Genomic DNA, 9,114 nt, shown 5'->3' on the forward strand with positions numbered 1-9,114 from the left:
TGTGCTTCTCCTTAAAGAAAATTACACTGGTCCATGAACAATTGAACCAGCAAGAAGCAAGAGCACTTCCCAAAGAGAACCGAAACCCACAAAGCAATAGGACAATCAACCAAGAACTCCTTAAGGCTCTAAAAACCAGAGAACATGCATGAAAATGCATTACAAAAATTCAAGCACATCCTTAACCCCACCAGTAGTACCTAATGACTGAAAGAGCAAATCAAATTGTGTTATTAGAGAGACAAACCTAATCAGATTTAATCTGATTTAAGAAAAATAATAATATTGCCTCATCTGATTTAGAATTCGTCAAACCTAGTTGCTTCCCAATCGCCAACGTAGCTGCTTTAGAATTTACATGCAAACCCGCATCATCTCGAGAAGTTTGGTTCTTTGCATGTCTAAGAATAACCCGACAGATGTCACTCTCGTCTGGTTGTTCAGTCACATAATTTCCACATTCAGTTTGAAGGAGACATCAGTACTATTACTTCCACCCTTTCGATTGGTCCTGCCCACTTTAATTTGTTTCTTTCCCTTTTTGCCTCCCTTGTTCAATTTGGGTTAGAAATCTAGCAAATAAAAGAGAAGCTCACTCTTGCCCCGCTGCGAGACTTCAGTTTTAAAATGAAAAGGACCTTAGTTTGCATCAGCTGAAAAGGATGTTGGTAAGAGAGACTCACCTGAAATTTCTTGTCTAGATATTCTTCATGATTTGGGCTGATATAAGGGATGAGAGTGAAGTTTTGATTATCTTGTAGAAGCTCATTATATTGTGAAAGCTCAATAGCCATGGGCTCCTTATTAGTAGCCCAACCATTTCTCTGCAGCTCACAATCTTTCAAATTAAGGATAGCTGGAAGAGAGATAGCCTCATAATTGTTATGGTTCTCCAGAAGCTCAAGTAAGATATCAGCAGGGACATTATCATACTGGTTACAGATAGGATGAAGTCTATGCAGCAGCTCTCCACTCTTGGAAGCCTCAAAATTATCTCAAGTTAATAAGGAATCAGATGACTCGGCCTCACTCACTTGGTGACTTGGAATCTTCTTGAGTATTGCCATTGATGAAATCTGTTTTAGTGAATGAACTCTCACTCAAGGAACTCACCACTGGTGGCATAGGCAGAATTTTAGAGGTGATGAGAACTTCACCGCAATCCTCTTCAATAGACGTCATATGAAATTTAGAGTTTTCCACATTAGTTGCTATAATTTTGCGAATGAAATTCAGAGATGAGGTTGATATAAGCACTCTTGCAATATTTAGTCTATTCTAGATGTGCTGTAATGCCCTCACTTTAGGTAGTCCTGTATATTCCACTGTTCCGGCTACTAATGTTTGTTCGGATGGCTGAAATGTCTGGAACTATCCTTAAATTTAGGTGAAGAGATATAATTTAATTTTAAATTAGTCAATTAAGGGTAAAAGAAATCAAAATAAATGGATTAGAAAACAGTTAAATGTGCTTAAGCCTCGGCGATGAGTGACTCCCTTGGGAAGTAGCTAAAAATCGGTGTTTTGAATTTGTTTGCTATTCCAATTCATGTAGGACCTTGTAAGACTCTTAATTAAGACTTAAATAAGGTATAATAGAGAATTAATAAGTTAAAGAAACTAAAAGAAACAAATAAAATGCATTAGAATTGGAAAATGGCATATATGATAATTTTAAGGAAGATTAAGGGCAAAGATGAAACTAACACTTGTCATGTGACTTGCACATGACTATGGCAGCCATAAAACATCTCAAAATTCATATTAGGATGCATAAAATAAAAAAAAAAGAAGAGAGAGAGAGGAGGTTGCCGAATAAGGGAAGAAAAAGGAGGAAGGAGAACCACCATTTTTCAACTTAAATTTTCACTCCAAATCAAGGTATTTTGTTTCCCAATCATTTCTAAGCAACTTATTTCTAATTTTCTTTATTTTATTTCATGATTTGGGAGAAAGGAAAGTTAGGGTTCATGTGGATTGGATTATGGAAGTTGATGGAAAATTGGGAACTCATGAAAGTAACTTGATTTAATTAAGTTTAATTTGATTTTTAACATGATTTTAACATTCTAAACATAAAACCAGCAAGAATTTTGCATGAATCAACAAAATCCACCTAGGGTTCCTTGTGATATGGTTCAGCCAACATTAGAGGAATTGGGAAAATTTATTTTTGGTCCAATTAACTAGTTAATTTAATTAATTAAGCAACTTAGACATGAATTTTAGAATTAGATTAATTTATTTGGTGTTGAATCAAATTTTTCATAATGTAAAGTACGTAGGAAGTAGTTGAAACATGGTGAAATTGTCATATTTGGCAGCCACTTTGATAAATTTATTTGGAATTGTGTGGATGTTGGTTGGTTGATTGAGAATTGCAGGATTAAAATGTTTTTTACGGAGAATATCACGGTATTTTTTGGGGATATGAAAAATAAAGGACGTTAGTTCTTTTTAGCATGTAAATCTTGCACACCAAGTGTTTGATAAAATCCCTAAATGAACTTGACATAAAGTGGGAGGTATGATCAATTGGTTAAAGAAAATTGTTATATGGCTTATCGGGTAGGAAAATTCTTAAGTAAACAAACAAATTTGCTCAACGAGTGTGCTTATTAAGAATAATCGAGAAATTTATTATGAATGCTGTATTTTTCTATTTGACAGTAGTTCCAAAGGAGCAAGGTGGAAGTGTTGACTTAGGAACCAAATCCACATAAATTGGAAATAAACAGGTTTGTGCACAACTAGTATTAAACTATTAAATGTTTCTACATATTTATGTTGATAAAATGACTTTATTGATACATATTTTATGTTCTCCAAAAGATGATTTTACCACAACAATTGATTGAATTTCATTATTGTTATGATGAATTTTAATTAAAATTATGATTTATATTGTGTTTTGTATGAAGAGTATATGTTGCTGAGATTTGCAGTAAATGGATTCATATTGAGATTTTATACCCATATAAAAGGAAATGAATTTATGATATTGTTTTCATATCTCATAGCTAATACTTGACATGGTTATTACTCATCCCTCATTTGTTGAGATGATACACTGGTGTTTGGATGGATGTGATCTGGATACCATGATATGTGCGCATTGATATGATATGGTCTCTCTCATGTAAGAGGTGAGATGAGATTTGAAGATGGCCCTTGCGGATTATTTATATATATGGTGTTATGAATGATATGTGCACAATGATATGATATGGTCTCCCTCAGGAAAGAGGTAAAATGAGATTTGAATATGGCTCTTGCGGATTAATCTTCCATTAGGCTAGTGAGATTAAGAATGATATTTAAATTGTGCAAATGTGTTTTAAAGATGATACCATATGAGTAAATGATATATAAGAAACTGTTTTCTATATGTGACCCATACCTTGTGAGTATATTTGAATATTCATTTTCATGACTTGTTTTGAATATTGTTTTCATGACTTATTATTTGATGATTTAATTGTTTATGGTTCAATATTTGTTGTGCACCACTGATACATTTGTATTCAGCATTAGTTGTTTTCCTAACTAACGCAGATAAAGGATTACAGGCAAGTAGGAGCAGTGCCTGTTGTCACCAAGATCAGGAGCTAACTTGACGTAGGTGACTTGGTTCCTTGATTTTGTGTATATATGATGTTATCCATTTGCAACAGGATATTTTGTTTTAATATCTGAGCATAACAAGATAAAATTTTATTGTCTGTATATAAATATAACTGTATGAAATAATTTATTAGTTAATTGATTAAAGAAAATTAATATGCAATTCTGATACCCATGAGATTGTTGAGTTATAGATTGCCACAGGTTTCCACAGGTATTAATCAAAGTATTATTTGAACTGTTTTAATTAAAATACAGCAATTTTAAAACTCTAAATTATCTGATTTAAAGCTTTTCTATAGGGAAACTTATATTTAGAAACTATATCATTTTCTTAAGAAGGTGTACTGCATCTAATTTTAAAACAAAATATATAGTTGCAAAGTACTTTGAAAATAGATTAAAATGAGTTACAACGAATTTCTAATTTACAGTTATTTTGATAATCTTTTTGGTAGTATGAAATTCTGTAGTAAAATGTTTTTTACTCTGTTATGTTTTGAATTAAAATGATTTTAAATCTACTCAATCCCTTGTAATGTGTTCACCGGGTTCTAAGGATTTGATCTCGACATCCGTTGAACATATTACGGGAGGCATGTTACGTCTAGGAGAGGGGTAAGGCGTGACACGTGCTTTTGTCAAATGAAATAAAATCACCAAGAAAGGAGGAAATCCATAAAAAAAAATTGTGAAGCAAAGCGATAATGGTATACTTCGCATTTTAATCCATACAAATCTGTGTGTGTTTTTCACTCCAAGGGCAGAAGCCTTGTCATTTTGAGGAGCAAAGCCCATAGAAAGCCACTTTGTCAAATTGGCTAGAAACCTTAGACACATAAAACAAGAAAACAATAGGGCTAGATGAACTTTTATATAGATGGTTGAAGAAACAAGCACAACATCAAGCCTATAACATAGTTAGCATATCTATTATATAATATTATAAATATCAACTGTAGTGGTATTATGAACAACAACATCTATGTTCCGCATTTGCAATGAACAGTAAATCGCAATTATTTCAAAATAACATTTATGTCCTCAACCTGGGTGCTTTAAGTCTCTTTTTTAAGGCTTTTTTTGTCTTTTCATATGGGCTCCTCCTTTGTCTTTTCTATTTTATACTTTGACATTTTAGCTCCTGTTTCCTTTACATCCTTGCTCGTAGCACATATTCAAACGATGTCATGCTCTTTGCCTCTGTGCTACTAAGCAAGCTCTTTGTCCTCTTCGCCTTACGGTGTTCATCTTACTTTATCCCTTTTTTTTTTTCCTTGCCGCTTTAAAATATAATAAAAAAGAAATATAATAATAATTCTCTTTCTTCTAACAGCATTGTAGAATTATACTTACGTATCTCTCAAATTTCCACTGATTTATAGGGAAATATTTTAGTTAATATTTCTCCACCTTCTTCTTCCTTTCTCTTTAATTCTATCTTCTATTTTGATGTCCAAATAAGGACATTTCTCTTCTCTCCATCTCCGTAAATCCAAACAAAGGGTCAGAGATTTGCATGAATTCGGTGAGATTTGGGTGGATGAGGATTATCAATTGGGTGAGAAGCAACTTGCGTAGAAGGGTGGGTTCTGATTTCCGTCGGGAGGATTCGATGTAACACCCCTACATGCATAGTTCTGTATATTTCACTGTTCCGGTGATTGTTGTCGGTCCGGATAATTAAGAGGCTTAGAACCATATTTAAGTCACCTAGAAAAGCCCTGAATAAAAAATTAATAGTGATTACCAGAAGGTAAAAGACAAATAAGAAAAACAGAGCATAAAAGGTTAAATGAGCCGGGAGTCACAATGATGGGTGATCGTACCGGGAAGTGACTGTGAGGTCAATTGTAACCCTAATTTAAATGAGGACATTGTGACATGTGATCCTAAGAATTATTACGAAGCTAGTGAAAATGAGAAAATCACAGAAAAAAGTTGAGAAATAGGTTAAATAATTAGATCAGGGTTCTGAAAGAAATACTAAATTATTGGTAAATAGGATCAAACCAGAAAGGGGTAAATTGGTCAATTTACCTCTAGAGGTGACTCATGGCCTAACTGTCCAATAAAATGTGAGAAATTAAAATTTTGAAGTATAGATTTAAATTGAAGAATTATGGAGAAAACAAAGGAAAAAGAAAAGAAATGAAAATAAGATTAATGACATCACCCCATAACATGAGCATGACCTCATAAATAAATTACCATTTAATTTATTTATTTGACAAAGTCAAATTAGGTGATAAAAACAAAAATTTAAAAGTAAAATTTTTCACTTCTTCTCCTTCTTCAAGCCGGCACCTCTCCTCTCCCAATTCTCTCTCTTAAAAACCTCCATGAAAGCTTGATTTAAGCTTTTCAAAACCCTAAATTTGGTCATAATTTCCTCAATTCACTTAAGTAAACCTTACCCTAGAACCTTGCTTCAACTATTGATCAAGAAAAAGAAGAGGAAAATAGAGATTTGAAGCTTGAGAATTCTACCAAAGAGGTTAGTATGAAATTTTCAATTTAACTCTTTATATTTATGCACATAAACTTGAGTTAACTTAGAAATTGAAGAAAAATTAAACAAAATCAAACATATGGGGACACTTGGGGAAATTCGGCCAACATGAGGTGAATTAGGGTTTGATTGATTTTGATGCAATTAAAATTGTATGTAAGCTTAATTTAGTGTGTAGATAATGATTATGCACTTTAATTTCATCAAGTAAACCAAGTAGAGAAATTAGGGTTCTTGACTTAGGGAAATTAGGGGAAATTTTGGGGGTTTTTGAAATTGAGACAAATTGACCTAATTGAGACTCAATTTGGTCAATTGGGGCCAATTAAAGTGTGTTTGAATGGTGAGAAGTGAAATTGAATTCGGATTGGTAAGGGTCCAATTCTGTACAGCCAGACCTTAGTCCACTTAGAGGACTAAAACTGCAATTCTGCTACTCTAATTGGTGTGAAGCCAATTGGAGATGAAATTAGACACATAATGTCACAATTTTTTTGCAGAAACCCTGCCCTAAAAATGACTTTAAGTTAGCGAAAAATTAGGTCAAACTCGGATTAAGCACACTGCCACTGTACAAAAATGACGAAATAAACAGTATTTATTCTTTTGGCCATAACTTAGTGTAGGAAGGTCCAAATGACCTGAATTTTATACCGATGGCAATCTGAGACATAGCACTACAACTTTTATGAAGAACAGAAACCCAAATTCTGACCATAACACATCCGAAAAGTGAGCTGCAGTCGGCATACCAAAACTGCAAGAACAGAATTGGTACCCAAAATTTTGGGTTAAAACCAATCTGGCCAGCCACAGTGAAATCAACATAACTTGAGCTAAAAAACTCCAAATTGAGTGATTCAAAAAGGGAATTAAAGCTAAGACAATAAGGAACAACTTTGATGAAGGAAAGTTGACCAAATTTCCACTGTAACCAGACCAATAGAATAGTAGAAAATAGTGATCCAAAACTGAAAATTTAAAATTTCTCTTAGGAGGCTTAGAAATTGAAATGACAATTAATGCCAACAAATTTGACACTCAAAATGTAGTATGTGAGCGTAATTGGGATTCACATACCTATTAAGAATGAAAAAGTTAATATTTTAACTTGAATAGTACAATGAATAGTGACCCCAAATTTACCAAATTCAAAGAATTCCATTTTAAGCAAGTTTAGGTGTACATCCAAGTATGCATGAAATTAACTGTTGGATTAATTATGAAACCTGATATTGAAACATTGTAAATTGTTTATTTCAGTTGAAAAAGAGACTGAGAAGGAAGATAAGAAAAAATGAGTCAAGGCCTAGAGGTGACTCATTCCAGGTTTGTGCACAATAAACTTTAATTTATCATTTTCTAATTGAAAACTTATTTAGCTATGCATTGTGAATTAATTGTACTAATTATGGGTTTCGAGAAATGTTGTGTTGCCATTTTATGAATGGAAATTGGAATTGGAAATTGATTTGTGTTTTGTGTGAAATGTTTGAATAACTTGATTTAAATTGGATTCACACTTAGCATGACAGTATCATTATATTCCTCCTCCGTTTACGGGGTTGAGATCGACTATATTCCTCCCTCTCTAGCTTGCCAGTTGAGGTTTGCGATCAGATGAGTACTCATATAGCTAGCTAGCCACCTCCCTCATTGATTTCGATTAGTGGCGTTGAGATTGCTTTGTCGTGGTGTACAACACGGCATTGATTGGAAATTTTGTGTCATGACCTAAGTTGTGTATGGATTAGCAACACTGTGCTTTATAAATTATTTGACAAAATGGTATTATAAATGTGATTTGAAATTTGTGAAATGTGATTATGAAAGGCTTTGAATTACTGTTTATCGATAAATATTTTATTTTTCGCATCTTTAAATTTTTATTGTGCACCACTGAGTAAACAATACTCAGCAATAGCTTTATTTGCTGTCGTAGATAAGGGAAAAGAAAAAGCAGCAAAGTGAGCTGCTAAGTTGACAAAGACTCCACTGAAGTTTTTGTATGGGTATTATTTTATGCCCATGTAATTTAGTTTGATGTAAATATGATATTGTTTAAATGTATCTATGTAGGAAATGAGCAGTTGTACACTTAAATCTGTAATAATATTATTTTTGAATTTTGTTTCTGTATATTAAGGCTTATGTATGTAAATTAAATTCAATGTAATGTTATTGAGTTTACTGAATTATTTTAAAAATATTTTGAGTTGTGAATTTTGAATTGAAATTTGGTTGGACTGTGTTGAATTGAGATTTTATTGGAGGTTAGGGTTGAAATATGAAATTATTAGGAGTGTTTTCACAGGTTTTGAAGAACTAATTTTTTTCAATTATAGACGGCACTCTGCCGAAATTTTTATAAAATTTGCAGAAACTTAAAATTGCTTAAATATTTGATATGTGGTTAAAGTCCAATTAAAGGTTTTTAATACGTACCAAAATTGCTCACCACCTTAAAAAGGAATGAAAATTGGTTTAAAATCTCTTGTAGTATATTTAATGCATTATCAGTAGACAAAGTTCGGTGATTCATTAAGTATACTACGGGATCATGTCGTGCCTTGAGGAGGGGTAAGGTGTGACACCCGGATTTCTCAAGGCTGGAAAGTATGCCGAGCATTTTGGTGCTGAAGCTCCTATATATCTCTTTGCTATCCTCGATACCTTGCTGCTGAGGTATTGGAGCTCAGGCATCGAGCTGAAAGCTAGTGTAGTATCAAGCATCAGCTTTAAAAGTGAGCTATAGATATTGAATATCAATTGGTTTCAAAACCTATCACATGGAAATGTTGAGGTAAGTTTAGGGTTTTGATTTGTTTGAAAGGAGCTGAATTTTTGGTTGATTTATGGGTTTTTGCCATGATTGTGTATAAACTTTAGAGAGATGGGTGCTCTTGGATTTTGCTTCTACTTCGTGTCCTTGGTTCTTGGTTTGTATGATTTTGTTGCTAGAGTTAATCATGCCTTGT

At 33.1% G+C, this 9,114-nt stretch overlaps 1 long non-coding RNA gene across 2 annotated transcripts; it reads left to right on the forward strand.

Moving 5' to 3' along the window:
* The first annotated feature begins 1,794 nt into the window (after positions 1-1,794).
* LOC110632934 (uncharacterized) lies at positions 1,795-8,278 on the forward strand. Of its 2 annotated transcripts, none has more exons than XR_009142702.1 (6): positions 1,795-1,881; positions 2,671-2,738; positions 3,063-3,146; positions 3,556-3,618; positions 7,400-7,465; positions 8,079-8,278. It is a non-coding gene; the product is annotated as an uncharacterized LOC110632934 (long non-coding RNA). The 2 variants fall into 2 exon arrangements; XR_009142701.1 differs by having other exon boundaries at positions 3,570-3,618.
* The last annotated feature ends 836 nt before the right edge of the window (positions 8,279-9,114 follow it).

Source organism: Hevea brasiliensis, chromosome 13, assembly GCF_030052815.1.
Source record: "Hevea brasiliensis isolate MT/VB/25A 57/8 chromosome 13, ASM3005281v1, whole genome shotgun sequence".
Lineage (NCBI taxonomy): Eukaryota > Viridiplantae > Streptophyta > Magnoliopsida > Malpighiales > Euphorbiaceae > Hevea > Hevea brasiliensis.